General features: G+C 39.6%; 1 protein-coding gene across 2 annotated transcripts in view; it reads right to left on the reverse strand.

Annotated features, from left to right (window-relative positions):
- Positions 1 to 17,156, reverse strand: part of si:cabz01090165.1 (uncharacterized protein LOC100333421 homolog) — a 161,341-nt gene extending 144,185 nt beyond the window's left edge. For both annotated transcript variants that reach the window (XM_057348091.1, XM_057348092.1), the window contains exon 1: positions 16,271 to 17,156. The gene's annotated coding sequence lies outside the window, so the exon portion shown is untranslated. The remainder of the gene's footprint in view (positions 1 to 16,270) is intronic.
- Positions 17,157 to 17,593: the final 437 nt, after the last annotated feature.

The following is a 17,593-nucleotide window of genomic DNA, read 5'->3' on the forward strand; positions in this document are numbered from 1 at the left end:
TCTGGAGCATTTTGACCCTGTGAGCGGTGTTTTTGACCCCGGGTTCACAGATATGCTCACGTAACCTCTGTTGATTTTGGGTCAAATCTTCAGAATTCTGTGAAATGGATTTCAAGTAAAGCATGTTACACAGAGCCTAGAGTATTACACTCATATTGGTAGCTCAAAGCTCAGTTATATTAGCCATAATATTTACAAAACGAACATGCATGCAAGAGCCAGGAGATGTGTGGAGCTTAATCAACAACAGACATAATGTAGAATTCTGTAAGATTTTGTTTGGATCTGCTTATACTTTGAGATTTTTCCCCTCTCTCTCTCTCTCTCTCTCTCTCTCTCTCTCAACATTCCTTTCTCTTCCTCTCCACCTGTCCTGTCCTCCTTTTTCTCTTTCATTTAATGGCTTCCTGGGGCGCCATGTCTGATTGCCTTGTGTTCTTCCAAGCACAGATTAATCTTTGCAGTCTTAATACCACAAAGGCGAAGTGTGAGCATCTCCATTCAGTGCAGGTCTGCAACTTTTGATCAGACTGAAGAGGCTGTTAAAAGCCATTCCTAATTAGTTTCCGAATATCACTCCGGACGGTCATTTTGAGAGGTATTAAAATTATTCACAGATATTAGCAGAATGTTTAAATTGAAATAGAAGATAATGAAAGCAGTAATAATTTACTACTGGCTGCATTCAAGATTTAATAACTGTGTAATGACTCGGCTAGATTAAGAGTGATTTTATGTGTAAAGGATATTGGCTAAATTACTGCATGTGGCGTAATACGGATGAAGACACAAAACTACAATTGAAGTTCAAAGAAGTGAAAGTTCCTTCTCTCTATTTTTTATTTAGTGTGCTCTGTTAGTGTATGAGCTTCTGAAATCTCTATTTTTAAAGGGTAGCGAGATCCAGAGTTAAAGGTCCAGTGTATGAATGTAGCGCCATCTAGCGGTGACGTTGCAAATTGCAACCAGCGGCTCACTCCACCCCACGCTCCCTTTTGAAGCACTCTGGTGGCTGACACAGAACTAAGATGTCATCACATTTTGCTTCCTTGCCGAAGGAGATAATGTATTTACGAAACACGCTCTGTAGAGCAGTTTGTCCGTTTAGGGCTACTATAGAAACAACATGGCCAATTCCATGTAAGGGGACCCCCGGTGTATGTAGACAGAATTAGCTCATTCTAAGGTAATAAAAACACAACGCTTCATTATGTATGGTCTTTATACTCCTCTAAAGACATATTTATATTGCATTTCTGTCAAAAGATTCTCCAAAAAATTACACATTGGACATTTAGGAGCAAAGTATCATTTTCCACACACAGAGCTAGTCCCAAATGAAAGGAAGAGTGCAGCCAAAAACGGAACATTCTGGAATTTCTATAGACTAGTGCACTAGACCAAATACCAAATTCCATAGAAATAGAAATACAGATAGAAAATAAAAAAACAAATAGAAATGTGGAAAAACAGCATTTAGTGCGCCTTATTTAGTCACTCTACTATTAGCATACATTATGGACACTTTAAAAAGTTTTTATCACACATTTTGATGTAAACAACTGTCCTGTTTCAGCGGATTGTTTCCTCTTCTGTCTCATGCAACAACAAAAAAACGCATGCCGGGGAGGGCGTCAGACGTCGAATTCAGAACTCACAGAATAAAGGGTTAAACATTCTTCAAAAATGTTAAATTTGTGTTCTATAAAAAAAAAGAAATACAGGTTTATAATGGCATCGGGGCTATATATAATATCAGATGTACTGTTTAGCAGAAGTGAGCATATCATTTTCATTTTAATTTGAACTGTTTCTTTAGGTATGAAAGGCAAGCCACGCTGGGGAAGTGCAGAATAATATTTCAAACGAGTCATGTGAGGTATATTAGTGGAGAATGACCACACTGCTGCCTGGAGTTAGTGTCAAAGCGTTATCACAGGGAAGAGAAAAGAGAGCTCTATAGGCTCTCCTTTCACTGGGCTACATATTAAATGAGTGTCTTTTTATAAATCTGAGGGCAAATTTAGACCTTTAAATTTTACAAAAATGGTGACTCAGCACAAGTTGAAGCAATCCATGCCAGACCTACAGCATTAACCATTTAGCAGGAGTTCAGACAGGTGGAGAAGAATGTAAAAATAACTTTTTATAAAATGCCTTCCATATAAAAGATCTTATTTAAAGGTCCAGTGTATGAAATTTAGCGGCATCTATCGTTGAGGTCACGAATTCGCAGCACTATGGATGTTGACACAGCACTAAGATTTGTCACGTTTTTGCTTCTTTGCCAAAGGAGATAACGTATTAAAGGGGTCATATGGCGCGAATACGTGTTTGTATGTGTCTTTGGTGTGTTATAAGTTGCCCATGCATGTATTAGACAAATGAAATAACAAAAATTAAAGTGTCTGAAGAAAATATGCATTCTATCTAAAAGCGAATGCTCACCCAGACCTGCCTGAAACGCCTCGTTTAACCAAACCCCAACAAATCTACGTCAGTTCGTGGTGTGATTTGACTAAGACCGCCCAAATGTATACGGAAGTAAGGTGGGCGTACCTGTCAGCACAATTGCTTTGGAACCTGATGTTCCAAATATGGTAAGAGACGTTACATTTCCGTCACACGCTTGCAGTATTTGACCAATCACTACGCACTGGTTAACTGGCCAATCATAGCACACCTCGCTTTTCAGAGCCATGAGCTTTGTAAAAAATCTGCGTGTTTCAGAGAGGCGGGGCAAAGAGGAGATACAAACAAGCACAGTATGTGGAAAATACAGCGTTTTTAAATCGTGTATACACATTGCATTACATCTAAAACAAACGATAATATTCATTTAAGCCGTGTCATATGACCCCTTTAAAGAAGCGCTCTCTGTAGAGCAGTTTGTCTGGTTAGGGCTACTGTAGAAACAACGTGGCAAAATCCATGTAAGGGGACCCGCATTGTATGTAGATAGAAATAGCTCATTCTAATGTAACACTTCATTATGTAAGGTCTTTATACACCTCTGAAGACATTTCTGTCAATAGATCCTCCAAAAATCTACACACACCATCTTTAATACTTCATAGTGACAGTGGGTTGGCAGACTTTAAAATGGACAGAAAGCAATATAAAAGCACTGTCGTGATGTGATGATGGTTGGTTATACATGAGATCCGTTATTGTTGGATGTTATTGATGTCCAGCCTACAGCATTGGCACCATATTGGATTTCAGAGCTGTAACAGATGGAGGTGATTTTCAATGAATGATGACTTAATTTTGGTCTGTTCCTCACAAAAAGTCCTTTTGATTTCTTGACAGCTCGTGGTCACCTCCATTCTTCTATTATATAAAAATATACAGGTTTAGAGTGACACGGTTTTGTTTGGGGTAAATTATTCCTACTAATGTCAGAACCGGCTTTACATTCCTCACAGCGGCTTCTGTCAGGATTTTTACAGATTTACTCTGTTGCTGGAGTTCATCAGGTCTATAACAGAAAAGTCTGCGGCAGGCTCTCATCATTTGCCAAAACCGATCCCCTTACAAGAGATTTCTGCACTCGCTGACTCGTTTGACTTATGAAACGTCGTGGAAAATCTGGAGTCGTGTAGGGACATTGTGTTAGTGACAAAAGACTTCCAGCCCCCTCAACATTTGGAAGATCTAATGAGAAAAGATGAAATATGAAGTCATTTTCAGTTACCCTTTAAACCGCATCATAAATAATGAGAATGATAGCTGGAGAGTGAAGCACAATTGTGGAACATTTAAACTGTCCAGCTAGAAAGAATGAATGCTGTTAATGCAATAGCTATTCATGACATGCTCAGAATATAAAAGCCTTCATGGCTGAGCAGGCCCATATGCAACTGCCTTTACTTTCCTTCAATAACCAAGGGCTTCATCTCTTTAATCCAATAGAGCCAAGATGGCGCCGCAGATGGCTGCCTCGGTGTGGAGCTCTCCAGTTGTTTTAGTGTTTTTGTTAGTTTGTCCTGTTTTATGTTTTTCCCATACAATAAGTTTCACAAGAGATGAACTGCTGAACATTCGGCAGTGCACGCCATCTGATCTTTTACCGGTTTTTGATTATTCGGACGTTTTACTTGACATCGCGCAGCGGCGCTAACAAAGCGGTCCAGGACGCGCAAGCGTGGGAAGCGAGCCGGCGCGCTGATCAGGCTCAGAAAGCACGGCTTTAAAACTGTGCTGCCTAGCATACATCTGGCGAATCTGCGCTCTCTGCCAAACAAAACGGACGAACTTCTACTCTACCGGACAAATAAGGATTTTTCAAACTCTGCTGTTTTGTGTTTCGTGGAAACGTGGCTAAATGACTTCATCCTGGACAGCGCGCTACATCTGCCCGGCTACCAGCTGTTCAGAGCGGACCCCGACGCAGAAACAACGGGGAAATCGCGCGGTGGTGGGGTATGTTTCTACATCAATAAAAAATAGTGTACAGAAATAACAGTGATGAAGAAGATGTGCTGTCTCGACCTAGAAGCACTCTTCATTAACTGTAAGCCCTTTTACTCGCCGCGAGAGTTTTCCTCGTTCATTCTCGTGTGTGTTTACATTCCACCACAAGCGCACGTGAGCGTGGCGTTACAACAGCTCGCCGATCACATCACGGACACTGAGCAACAACATCCGGACTCTGTTATTATTATTCTTGGCGACTTTAATCAGGCAAAACTTACACTCGAGCTGCCAAAATACAGACAACACATCACATGCCCTACCAGAGACAAAAATATTTTGGACCATTGCTACACCACAATAAAGAATGCATATCGCTCTGTCCCTAGAGCAGCTTTAGGACTGTCTGATCACTGCCTGGTTCACCTTATCCCAGCCTACGGGCAGAAACTAAAAGCTGCCAAACCTATGGTAAGGACTGATAAAAGATGGACCAACGAAACACAGCGGGCCTTACAAGCCTGTTTCGAGTGCACCGATTGGAGTGTTTTTGAAGCTGCTACCAGCGATCTGGACGAGCTCACAGAGACTGTAACATCATACATCAGTTTCTGTGAGGATTTGTGCATTCCTACCAGGACTTCCTTAAAATACAACAATGATAAACCATGGTTCTCAGCAAAACTCAGACAGATTCGCCAAGCCAAGGAGGATGCCTACAGAAAGGGGACAAAGTTTTGTACAAGCATGCTAGGAACACATTGACAAAGGAGATCAGAGTGGCTAAGAGAAACTACTCTAAAAAGTTGGAAAACCGGTTTTCAGCCAACGACACTGCGTCTGTGTGGAAAGGCCTTAAAGACATCACCAACTACAAGCCACCATCCCCCAATTTGGCAGGCAATCAACACCTGGTCAATGATCTGAATGACTTTTACTGCAGATTTGAAAATGCTAACTTTACACCTCACACCAACTCTGACATTTTCTCTACACAACACCTATCACCTTCAGTCACCCCACCTCCTGCACTTCAGATCAGTGAAGAGGATGTGTGCCGAGTCTTTAGGAAACAAAAGACAAGAAAAGCACCAGGCCCAGATGGTATCTCCCCAGCCTGTCTTAAAAGCTGTGCTATTCAACTGGCCTTCATCTTCTCACAGATCTTCAACAGATCACTGGAGCTGTGCACAGTTCCATCCTGTTTCAAGCGCTCCACCATAATCCCCATCCCAAAGAAACCCAAAATCACAGGACTGAATGACTACAGACCCGTCGCTCTCACATCTGTTGTTATGAAGTCATTCGAGAGACTGGTACTGGCTTATCTGAAGGACATCACAGAACCCTTACTGGACCCCCTGCAGTTTGCCTACAGAGCAAACAGGTCTGTTGAGGATGCAGTTAACATGGGGCTGCATTTTGTCCTGAAACATCTGGATAGACCAGGGACCTATGTGAGGATCCTGTTTGTGGACTTCAGCTCTGCTTTCAACACCATCATCCCATCACTGCTCCAGACAAAGTTAACCCAGCTATCTGTTCCTGGCTCTATCTGTCAGTGGATCACCAGCTTTCTGACAGACAGGCAGCAGTTAGTGAGAATGGGGAAACTCACATCCAGCACCCTCACAATCAGCACTGGCGCCCCCCAGGGGTGCATTCTCTCCCCACTGCTCTTCTCCCTGTACACAAATGACTGAACTGCCCAGGACCCTTCTGTCAGACTTCTGAAGTTTGCAGACGACACCACACTCATTGGCCTCATCCAGGACGGTGATGAGTCTGCGTACAGACAGGAGGCTGAGCAGCTGGCTGTCTGGTGCAGTCATAACAACTTGGAGCTGAACACGCTTAAAACAGTGGAGATGATTGTGGACTTCAGGAGAAACCCCCCTGCACTCCCCCCTCTCACCATCATGAACAGCACTGTGGCAGCAGTGGAGTCTTTCAGGTTCCTGGGCACCACCATCTCTCAGAACCTGAAGTGGGACAATCACATTGGCTCCATTGCTAAAAAATCCCAGCAAAGGTTGTACTTCTTACATCAGCTGAAGAAGTTCAACCTACCACAAACTCTATTAAAACAGTTTTACTCAGCTGTCATAGAGTCTGTCCTCTGCACATCCATCACTGTCTGGTTTGGCTCAGCCACAAAATCAGACATCAGAAGCCTACAGAGGACGGTTGGGACTGCTGAGAAGATCATTGGTGCTCCCCTGCCCACCCTCCAAGAACTGTATACATCCAGAGTGAGGAAAAGGGCTCAGAAAATCACCCTGGACCTCTCACATCCAAGCCATCATCTCTTCACAATGCTGCCGTCTGGTCGGCGCTACAGAGCACTGAGCACCAATACAACCAGACACAAAAACAGCTTCTTCCCTCAGGCCATCTACCCCTTGAACAGTTAAATGTTTTTACACACCGTGCAATTAATAACTCTGTGCAATAATAATTAAGTGCAATATTAATTATATCCTCCAGATAATACACTATCTATTTTTATACAACTTTTTCTGTAAATTATATTTCATTCATTCTGCTGTATATAGCACATACCTTGTACTACAATAGTCTATTCTTATTTTTTACTTGTACATATTTACATACATACATAGCTTTACACTCTCTATACCTTTATCTTATGTTTATTGTATTGTATTTCTTAATTTTTTTATACCCATAGGCCGTTATTTAAATCATCTGTGTACTGTATTCTATTGTGTTATGGTCTCTGTATACTGGATGCTCCTGTCACCAAAACAAATTCCTTGTATGTGCAAACATACTTGGCAATAAAGCTCTTTCTGATTCTGATTCTGATTAATGGCATATCTGAATATGTTATTTGCACAATCAAGCTAGAAATAATCTTTATTTTTATACAGTAAGCCTATGGACTATTATTCATATTGCTTTGTCTGTATGCACATAGACTTTTAATCTTTGCGCACATAGCTTATACGACAATAGTTCACGTTTTAAATTTAAGCGCCCTCTAGCGATTGTTATGAAAACGACCCCATGCCTTTTTGTGCAGTCAGATAAAGACGCATTTATTTTTGCATTTGTAAAGTATTAATGGTTTAATAAATGTTTATTCTAAGATATTTTAAAAGCACCTAAGCCCAATCCCTCCACTTACCCTAAACCTAACCCCTTGTCAACCATTAAAGGGATACTTCACCCAAAAATGAAAATTCTGTCATCATTAACTCACCTTCGAGTTGTTCCAAATCTGCATATATTTCTTTGTTCTGATGAACTCAGAGAAAGATATTTGGAAGAATGCTTATAACCAGACAGATTTTGCCCCCCATTGACTACCATAGTAGGAAAAAATACAATGGTAGTCAAAAGTGCCCCAGAACTGTTTGCTGTCCTACATTCTTCAAAATTACCTCTTTTGTGTTCAAAAGAACAAAAAAAAAATGATAAAGTAATTTTCCTACTATGGAATTCAATGGGGGGGGCAAAATCTGTTTGGTTCCAAATATCTTTCTCTGTGTTCATCAGAACAAAGACATTTATACAGATTTGGAACAACTCGAAGGTGAGCAAATTTTGACAGAATTTTCATTTTTGGGTGAAGTATCCCTTTAAACACACACGAGTAAAAGTACAGTCACATGCATTTATTCCATAAAACGAACAAAACAGTATAAACGTATTACAAACAAGTCGCTTTGCAAACCTTCTGATCTGAAGCCATACGATAACTTTATACAAGGAACTCCGGGAACGGACATCAATACATCTTTAAACAAACCGGAACATAGAATTACGTAATCGTTAACGACAGCCAATAAGCATTTCACTCTCAACGCTGACGCAATCACCCTGTCTGTCACGAGACAGATGAAAGCCAATGATATTTCACTATTAAGGCTGATCTAACTTGGCACTAGATTTGAAAATCGGGAAACACAACAGATGTTGATCACTTTCGCGTCTGTTCCTCATATAAATCGAATGGTTTGACCTCGGTACACTTGGAATATTTGTACTTTTTAAATATTTTAACTTTTTTGTATCATGTGTTTTTTGTCATTTAATAAATACATGTGCTACGTTACTTGCTCAAAATGCCTGAATGTGTGTACAGCATGTGTGTGTATGTGAGTTGAAGAAAGTTGAAGTTATTTCTTAATATGAATACCCTAATAAAGCGAAAACTACCTGTTTAAAAAATCAAGGATTTTCCTTGCATTTGCATTCGCACTGTAATAACATTCACATTTTATAAACACGTTTCCACTCATTTTTCTTCTATGCTCATAGCAGACATTCTGAATTATAATTATGACCATTTATTTCACCTCTTTGTATAATGCTTACTTTGCCTGAGGACAAAAGAAGCACATCTTACTCCACTCTCCTTTAAAACGGAAGAATTTCTCAGTTTTCCTTTCATTAATGTGTGATAACAAGTGACATATGCACACTGGAATTTTATGTTTTCAATATATGAAATGCCCTGACATGTCTACTGGATTCACTGACTACCAGTCCTCATTTAGCCATCGTCAACCATGCTTTTTAACATTTAACATTTTTATCAATTGACAGCTTTTTAATTTACTTTAGAAATGCATGTGAGATGTTTTCTCTCAGTGATGAGTAGCTAGAACATCTTTATAACACTCATATAGATCAAACCAGTAGACCAACACTGTATAACACACTCAAAAAGATCAAACCACTAGATCAACACACAACTCCTTCTCATAAATCAAACCTTGACCAGAGCAATAATTCCAGATGTATGGCCATTTTGATGCTGCAATGCATTGTGGGAAGAGCACTGCCCTTTATACACGTGGCTGTTCGAACACGGTCAGGTTAAGTAGGTTCATTAACTGAACCTAGCAATGACAAGGCACTCTCACCTTGGCCAAAGAGGCTTTTCAGAGCGATGAAGCCAGGAGCAGCACGCAATTACTTTTAATGATCTAAATGAAAATCTATTGGCCCATTAGACACTCACAAACAACGCATAAGTAACATCTGTAAATAAAAGCCCTCATCTATGCATTTTTAATGTGTAATAAACATTAGTACCTAACGGCCTTAGATGTATACATTAGTTTCCACAAATTGTCTTCCCATCTAATAATCTCGGTAGCCTGATGACTTTAATAATGGAATGCTTGTAATGCACCTGCAAAAATCAACCAGCATAACACGAACAAGCCGCCCTTTCTCATTCTTATGTAAATCTGTTTTCAATAGTTTGTGAACTTGTGCAATCTCTCTTAATTTCATAAACCCACATTTTGTTCTATACAAAAGCTACTTTTCAAGGCTTTTCCTTATTCTCAAGGCTTATTATTAAAGTCTTTAAAATGCAGGGAATGTGCTGTGATTCTATGCGAGTAGGAGCTCTTCTTTGGATTACAAAAGCCGTCACCGTTTGTTCACCTTTGCCATATAATGTCATACCTGTGCAGTTTATTTTCTTTCTGTGGTATGCCAAAACAAAGAATATCACAATGTGCTATCTATTCTGCTATGTACAATGAAAATACAGTATAGACCAGTGTAGTGTCTGTCGACCTCTAGAAAGGACAAAAGAATCACGAAAGCATCAGAAAGTCATATCTACTATATTTTATACATCTAAAGACACACAATAGCTTTGAGTATGTAGTTTAGCAATAGTACATTTACTAGCTGTGGTCACCATTTGCTTTAATTCTATGGAAAAGAGCATTTTGGACCATTCATTTAAATAGCCCTTTGTTTATTATGAACAATTTAGAATTCGTAAATTGAAAAATATATATGTTTTTAAAGATAATAGTGAGCTTTTTCTGTAAACTTTCACTTTCAACACTTTCCAAGTGTTTCTTCCTAAGGCTTCCTTTCCAACAACAATCTAATCCAAGACCTGACAAACCCCTTCTGACTCATAATAGCACTAAGATATATTATGGTTAATTTAAATATCACCCCAGCCATCACTGTCGAAGAGATCATGATCATGTCTGTTGTCATAGTTACCACACACATCATCCTCAATTATCATCCCACAAGCCAATTTATTGTATACAGCATCATTACTCATATACAGTCCATGCTTTCTCTGTGCATATTTTCCTCGACAGCCTATCCTGTTTAATGATTATAGATTTTTAAATATGAGTCATTTGATAGAGTGTGTGCAGTAAAGTATACAGCCTCACACTCTATGGAAGAGAGAGAGACACAACGAAATACAGAGGTGAGAGAATAACAAGAGTGTGTGGGTCACAGGTAAGGGAGACCAAAGAAGGACAGCACTTAACAAACCATTAGGCACTTGAAGTGCTCCCACACTGACACAGGAAGTGAGGTCATAAAATGCTGAGAACAAGATCGATCGCCTATTTACGGTAAACCTTCCTGTGGGAAGAGGCTGTTACGGCATGTCTTTTGGAAGTTCAGTCCCACACAAGTAACCCCGCAGGAATGTGTTACAGATCTTTGACTAAAAAAAGCAATGAGGATGTTGCATGCATGATGGATGAAGTTCCAACGCATTGTGCATCCATGCAGAAAACAGATGTGATACCGAGCTTGGGTTAGTTCTCTGCAGATAGACAGTAAAAGAAGTAAACACGGTATTATGGACCGTTACATTTGAATGAAGCTAATGAATGTCATTAAATATTGAAAGACCTAGTAAAACTTCTTTTACATAATAATGTTTTTCTTTTTGCTAGTCAGTGGCAGCTGAAATTAAAGGGTAAAATCTATTTTTTTATTGAACAAAAGTCTCTGTAATGCAATATTTTTTGGTCTCTTGTTCCATACAAAAACTGCACTTTAAAAGCAAATATCTGCTACAGTTGAATTTTGTCAAGGTTTAGCGGCATATAGATGACCTCAAAGCTGACTAACACAAAACTCAAACTTTTATTATTAGATTTTTATTTCATTTTATGACTCACACGTTTGCAAGCTTTATAAAAGCTGTTTCGTTTGTAACCGGATTCCTCCTTATCTTTATTCGGGGACTATGTGGTCTCAATCATCGCAGGCAGCTGATACCCAATGTTGACTTGATTGACTATACAACAGCATAAGAGGATGGATTCACACTCGCACTGCAAATAGACCTGTCTATCACACGAGCCAAAGTCTCATCCACGTACTGTAACATGATGCATTAACATCTCTCTGTCACCGGCAATCAGTTCATGTGCATCACTATTATTTTTCATTTTTCATCCAATAACTGCAGAATCAAGCAGAATGAGACATTCACCGGTGAGAACAGATCTCTTCCATTAGGACACTTTGCTTGCATGGCATAGACAATTTCTCCCTTTATTCTCTTGTTTGCCACAATCATCCTACAAACATATTGCCATTCCTTAAACATAAACGAGGCATGCGTTATTTAGAACTGAAAAACAGGATATTGTAAATAACAAATCATTTCTCAAATGTAAATTGACATTACATAGCAAACAGGGTAGTTGAATTTAGTGTGTTTCCAAAAACTTTTTAAAGGGACAGTTCACCTAAAAATGAACATTCTATCATCATTTACTCCCGCTGAAGGTGTTCCAAACCTATATACATTTCTTTGTTCTGTTGAACACAAAAGACGATGTTTTGAAGAATATTGATAATCAAACAGTTAGGGCACCATTGACTTCCATAGTAGTTCTTTCCTTATGGTAGTCAATAGTGCCCCGTTTGGTTACAAACATTCTTTTAAATATCTTTGTTTGTGATCATCAGAACAACAAAATGTATATAGGTTTGAAACAACTTGAGTAAATAATTAGGAATTGGAAGAATTAATAGAATAGAATTAGAAACTAAGGCTTCGATGCACCCTGAATCTAAATCCGTGGTTTACAAAAGTAGTTCCACACACACACAAGGCATCCTGGGAAATTCCCTGCTTTCTTCCTTAAATATTTACATACTTTTCCAAACTCTTTTGGCAAGTATGTATATGTTTTAAAGAACCAATCATGTCCAATCATGGAGTAATGAAGCTAATGCAATGTTGTGTTTGAAGATTTAAAATGCGTCATTATATTTTAATAAAGCTCTAAATGATTGTATTTGATCAGAGTGTGAGTAAATCTTGCATGCCTTTGCTTTATGTATTCAGATCAGAGAAGCAGAAAGAAAATGACAAACTCAGCATGGGTTAAAGCAATAGTTATCCAAATGATTCCGTATTAATTATTTACTTGTACACCCATGTCGTTCCAAACCCGTATGATGTTACTTTATGCGTAGAATACAAATGAATCTGTGAACGCATTAGTCTTTTCAGCTGGTTCTATTTTTAAGAAGAAAGTTTCAATGTTAACAGTGACCAAAAATGTGAATTAAAATGTTATCTGTTCCTCACGCAAGGCCTCGGGAAGACTCGTAATATAGCTCGTGATTCATTAGGAAAACCTCTTTACAGAGCTGGTCAAAGAACTGTTGTAGTATAGGAAAGATGAGTGTGCAATTTTCCCATTTGTGTTCTACTGAAATAAATAACCGTGCAAGATTGGGACGACAACAGGGCGAGCAAATAGTCACTACTCTTAAAACATGTAATCAAATGCAGAAATCGCTTCTTCAGCCCTTTGTTCTCATCATTCTGTTCCCATATTTGTTTAAACACCCTCTGTGCTCAAATACACACGACGTACCCAACATGAAACCGATTACCGTATGCTGACAGAACGCTGTTATGTTTCATGTTCGAAAAGGCTCTATTTTTAACTCCTTGCCAACACCGTGTGCTGTTCACACCACAGTGATTGAGATAATTGGTTGGTGTTTAGCTGAGTAGACATTCAAAGACATCCACCCTTCCCTCCGCTGTGCCTTACGATCCACTGGCATTACACACAGTATGTGTTCCACCCACAGGCATTAGCTATTAGTGTTCGCCATGGCCAGACCCTCACGTGGAGTGCTGAGTAACAGAGCTGTGTTTACACTGCAGATGCATGAGAAAATGATCACGGAGAGAATGACAGAGAGGAATAAAGACAGGCTTCCCTCAGGCAGAAAACGCAGATGTTTGCAGGTACATTGAAATATGAAAACAAGAGGTTAAAATGAGAAGGGAGAGAGAGAGATGTTTACAGGGTTGAATCGATGGATGGATGGATGGATGAAAGAATGTGTGTAAGAACTATTTTCCACTCTGATGATACTTTTATGATAGTAGGAATATTTTGTTTAAATAAAAACTAACGCTATCTTTCTTTCAACAGTATCTGTAGCACTGAATTTGCTATGCGAGGGATGCCTGACTGACAGACGGCTGCTTTGTAAAATATAGGAATTTGCACTCGCTTTCTGTAAAGTGTAAAGTGGTCACTCTTCTTGTGCCAAAGTGGCTCTTGGCAAGGTATTAACGTAAACACAGTCAGTTCGTCTTAAGTGAATGTAAACTGTTGTCTATTACGCCATTAATTTAAATCACCCAGCAATAATATTTGCGTGATGTTTTTCCTACATCTCTGACATCTTTACTCATTGAAAAACAGTGTCAAATGCCATAGTTTGAATTTCACTTCTTAATGCTCGGCTAATATTTGTGCATTTAATAGCATGGTAGTTTTTCTGATTGTTTCGAAACTGGTATTGAAATCTTGAAATTTCATGGGTGTTGGTAGGGTATTTACCTTATCCACACTATCATTGGCATTGATTCGCAGCTATTCAGACTTCTGCTATTTGGCAAGGAGTGGATAGAAATAACGTCAGTTTGATGCAAGACTATCAGAGAACTCTGATGAAAGGGGGCGTAATGGCAAGTGTGGTCTGAACATGACGGTTAACATCCTTGTACTTGAAGAAAAGTTTGAGATGAAAGATAAAAGGGAGATTGAATCTGACTCCAGGTGTAGTGAAAATAAAGAGTGAAACCAACCTCAGTGGTGGAAGGGTAGTACGAGATGTAGTAAAAAGATAAAGGAGTTATATGTGAACACACCGGGAGATTTATGTCTTGAATCAGTGAGACCTTTAAGGCTGCTCAGAGCAAACATTATACTGAAGTTATACTGAAGTCTTGAGGTGAGACACAACAAGGAGGTGTTTGGGCAAAATAGAAGTTTGGAGTAATGCCTTACATTTGAAAAATACAACTGGGTTCGAAGGACAGTGATTCATAAAGTCTTTAACCGGAAAATGTTCTATTATCAACGCATTGCCATTGACCCACATGCAAAGAACAGCTGTCTTAATCTTGTAGTCACCCAGAAGCATAAACACACACACAAGCAGGCTAATAGTATGGGTGGCTGCGCAAACAGGATTAGCTGGACGGCACCAGGCAGAACAGAGACACAAGGGAAGGCCTGCTTAGCCTCAGGGTTGCCAGATTCAGAGTAATAGACTTCCACCCTCTAACTCCCAAAGAGCTGACGGAGTGACCATGTCGTGTTGTGGGAGAGAGAGAGATGTATGGCTTCAGAGGCTCTCTGACATTTTTTCCCATTTTGCTCTTGAAACATCTCAAAATGTATGCTTTCTTTAATGACAATATATAGAAAACACATGCAAGCACCCAGCATAATAGATATTATGACTGCAATGCTAAGTATTGTGACATGGACGCTAAACTATTGGGATAAAATGATGGTGATAATCACAATGTCTTGACTGAACTGAAAGAATGTAATCCTTTTGATTTAACCCTCCACTGTCAGATTTGATATTTGGAGTCATAATTGGAATAACAAACTGAAGGGAGATGCAGCTAAGTTTTCTCCACCGTCCGACTACATAAAGAGGTGTGAACCTGAGATGTCAGTCTAAAATAGCACTAGCTTCTGCTCTATAATCTGAAATAATATAAATGTATTACAGATAAACATGTCGTCAGAGTGATGAGCCTGCCAACAGAGTCTAATCAGTTCATTTTTTTTAGATCATATCGTGATTCATATCTAATAATGTTAGTCACCACTGGTGATTCTCCACTTGCCAGACAATCTATATTTGGCTGAGAAGAATAGCAGTACTGTGATGCACAGCAGCAATTCTGTCTGTCACATGGCAACAGAGCAAACAGTGCTAGTTCAGCATCATATTTCTTAAGAATGTTAGATTTCTGTGATAAATGACCTTCAAAATAATTTTACCAGGATCTCTCTCTCTCTCTCTCTCTCTCTCTCTCTCTCTGTGTGTGTGTGTGTGTGTGTGTTTGTGTTAAGGTGTGTGAAACAATGAAAAAGTGTAATAGACCGACTCAAGCCAGTTTCAATATTTAGCATTTTATAGCATCGTTTACAATACATATGGTATGGTCTGACAGAATTATTATGAATCTTGATTATTTTTATCAATTAGTTTACACTTGTACAATGCATATTTTATAATATGTAGATAAGACCAACTGCATAATGTTTATTATAAACCCCCACTAAATGGAAGTGTGGTGCTGTCCATGGTCCTGAATCCAGTCAACCACTCTCCTGGGTATTATAGCACGGGATTTCTCACTAGCCTATTTATTATGAGATTTCACAGAATTCATTTGGAAACTGAAACAAAAGCCTTTTAAATATAGTCAACTAATCCTCTTGCCAAAATCGCATTCAAATGAAAATAAATGAAAGATAAAAAAAACACTCGAAAATAACGGCACCAGCAACCGCCTCACCTTTTCCCTATGAGCAATTTATACTTGCACCGAATCGATGTTTTCAATCGATCTGGCACCTATTTACTGCTATCCTTTCAAAGAAAAAAAAAACTTATGAACACTGCTATTCATTACCTTTTAAAAGGTCACAAACACACAGAGCTAAAGTCTTTTAATAATGCCCCATTTGAATCACGCGCAGACATCCACATCTATAAAATTCAGAGGAAATAATGGTTAGCCTACCTTGTTTTTGCTCTCAGGATCTCACAACAGATGTGTTTAACTTTGATTTTTAAACAGGTCCGGTCGGAGTCCGATGAATCCTATAGTACTCTGCGCGCTCGCACGAACTCTCTGATGAGTTGACGGCTAAAGGAGATCATCGCATCCATGCGTCCAGACCACAGACACCGAGTCTAACACATCCACGCTCAGACACGGGGCTGTATCACACGAACAGTGCGAGAATGTTTTTCTGGAGTGTTGTCGAGCTCCGATTCATTGCCGGACCTACGATCTATCTCGTTTATAACCCTGGCACGATGTCCTTGATGAGTATCCACATAACATTACAATTGTGATTAGTCGACTAAACGAGCCCGAACGTGTGTGCCGGACATACTTTTTTCGTCCCAGATTAATCAAAGTCGTTGGGTATGCGGTATCATCTAATCCACGCAACGATCTGAAGTCCTCGCCTCCGCTCCAGTGTATCCAAACATCATCCCAAGTAATATCCTAGACCGTCTGCTAAAGCATTATTCCTCCCAGTGTGGTGAAAGCCACTCCGACGAGAGAAATGTGCGTCCCGCGACCCCCTTGTGCGTATATAATAAATGACGAACTGTCAAAGAGGAGGGAGCGCTTCTCCTCGCACCCGCCGCGCTGCAGTTCAGCCGCCGGTAAATGGGAGTGGTGTGGAGACGCACGGATCGCGGGTCCACTTACGGTACGTCCTACCTCTCTCAGTCCCCACGGCCCACGCTGCAGACACGCCTCGCACTGTCCATTGACAAGCATTTGAGGGATCTTGTTACCTTGCCATCGTGTTGCAGGAACAGCTTTCAAATTGTCTTGAGAAGCATTCTAGCAAGCTTGAGATGAGTTTCAGATGAGGCGTCAAGTGCGTGTGTGTTGGGGAGGTGGCGGACGGGGCTGTAAAGGGGTGTGTGTGTTCTGGATGGGGATCTTGCATTTAAATGAGAGCAAATACTGTACGTGAATTGAATGGATCTTTGATTTTTAAAACGTGATGAGAATTCGTATTCTTTGTCGTTCACTGATGTGCTGCTGGAAACGTTCTTTTCTAAATCCCCTAATTTGTTTCTCAAAAACGGTTGGTTCTTTAAGACAAATTGCGCTTTTCAGTGCCTAATGAAAAATATTGAGTCCAGCACAGGGGAAAACTGGCTCAAGGGTTGAATAAATATTTGATTTATTCTATATTCTTTAAGAATTGTTAGTGAATGGACTTGATGATGCGCAGGCAGAAAGTGTTCTTTACTAAAGATATTACTCATTTGCGTTCATTTTTATACCTAGCTGTTACAAAAAAATGCATTTTAG

Source organism: Triplophysa rosa, linkage group LG12, assembly GCF_024868665.1.
Source record: "Triplophysa rosa linkage group LG12, Trosa_1v2, whole genome shotgun sequence".
NCBI classification, from domain to species: Eukaryota; Metazoa; Chordata; class Actinopteri; order Cypriniformes; family Nemacheilidae; genus Triplophysa; species Triplophysa rosa.